Source organism: Elephantulus edwardii, unplaced genomic scaffold (assembly GCF_000299155.1).
Source record: "Elephantulus edwardii isolate Elephantulus edwardi_28Jun2011 unplaced genomic scaffold, EleEdw1.0 scaffold00060, whole genome shotgun sequence".
In the NCBI taxonomy this organism is placed as follows: domain Eukaryota; kingdom Metazoa; phylum Chordata; class Mammalia; order Macroscelidea; family Macroscelididae; genus Elephantulus; species Elephantulus edwardii.
In genome coordinates, this window is record NW_006399810.1 from 16,684,925 (window position 1) to 16,686,531 (window position 1,607).

The following is a 1,607-nucleotide window of genomic DNA, read 5'->3' on the forward strand; positions in this document are numbered from 1 at the left end:
GCACCATTTTACACTCCCTCCAACAGTGAATAAGGGTTCCAGTTTCTCCACAACCTCACCAGCATTTGTTGCTTGCTGTTCTGTTAAATTTTGCTATTCTTACTGGGGTGAGATGCTATCTCATAGTTGTTTTTTGGGGAATTTTTTTATGACCTGTTCAGTTTTCTTCTTTTGTGATGAGTCTGTTCAAGTGTTCTACAGCTGCCGGTGTAAATCTGGATAGAATATTAATTTCAAGGAATTTTTCCATTTCCTGTAAGTTTTGAAATTTGTCAGAGGATAACTTTTTCTAATATTCTGATATTATAGGTTTAATTTCCTCTTGTTCTGTTGTGATGCCACTTCTATCATTCCTTGAGTTATTTGTGTCTTCTCTTTTTACTTTTGTTAATTTTGCCAGCGGTTTATCTTTTTCTCACTTAATTCACTTTATTGTTATACAAAATCCACTATGTGGTGGCCACAGCTGGAACCTGGATCCTCTGCCCAGAGACTCTGGTGTGAGTCTTTAGAAGGTGGTTAGTGAATTCCTGGTAGGGAGACTTGGTAAACACAGTCTCCTTTCACAGATCTGAGGTCAAGTAGATATAGGCCTTGGAGATGCCATCAAAGGTGGCCTTGGTGAAGTTGCCCAGGGTAGCAGGCCCTGGCTGAAGTGTAGCAGTCATCAATTCTAGCCAGCAGCAGCAGCTTCTTGGGCACAGGGGCGGAGATGATTCCAGTGCCTAGGGGTGCAGGGATTAGACACACCAACACAGAGCCACAGTGCCCTGTCACCTTGCAGGGAACGATGTGAGGCTTGCCAATCTTGTTCCCCCAGGAGACATGCTACACAGGGACTGTGGAGAGCTTGGCTAGGATAGTGGCCCCACGGATGGCAATAGCCACCTCCTTGCAGCACTTGATGTGCAAGCCAACAAAGCCCTTATAGTCTCCAATGGTGACAAAGGCCTGAAACCTGGTCCGCTGGCCAGAACGTGTCTGCTTCTGCACAGGCATGATTTTCAAGACCTCATCCTTGAAGGACATCCCCAGGAAAATGTCAATGATCTCAGACTCCCTGATGGGCTGTGAGAAGAGAGAAATCTCTTCCAAGGATTTGATCTTCATATCTTTGACCAGACGTCCCAGTTTGGTGATGGGGAGCCACTCCTTGTCCTCAGTTTTGCCTCCTAGAGCTCCGTGGCCCCTCCCACAGTCCCGTCCATGGCTGCGGCCCTCCTGCTGGAGACCACCCCCCTCCCAACCCCCCCGCCAGTGTCATCCACCATTTGGTGTTTTCTCAGAGAAGAAGCAGTTTGTCAATTTTATCGACCTTTTCTAAAAACCAAGTCCTGGTTTTGTTGATGGTGTCAATTGTTTTTCTGGTTTTTATTGCCTTGATTTCAGCTCTTGTTCTCATAATTTTCTTTCTTCTAGAGGCTGTGGGGTTAGATTGTTGTTCTTTTTCTATTTGATGAAGGTATTGTGTTAGATCATTAATTTCCCTTCTTTCTTCATTTTTTATCTGTTTGCCTATTGCTTTGAACTGCTCTGTGAGGACTGCCTTAGCTGTATTCCAGAACTTTTGATATGTTGTATTTTCATTAATATTTGTTTAGAGGAAA

At 44.4% G+C, this 1,607-nt stretch overlaps 1 pseudogene; it reads right to left on the minus strand.

Moving 5' to 3' along the window:
- Positions 1-449: 449 nt before the first annotated feature.
- Positions 450-1,251, minus strand: LOC102862262 (annotated as a pseudogene).
- Between the last annotated feature and the right edge of the window lie 356 nt (positions 1,252-1,607).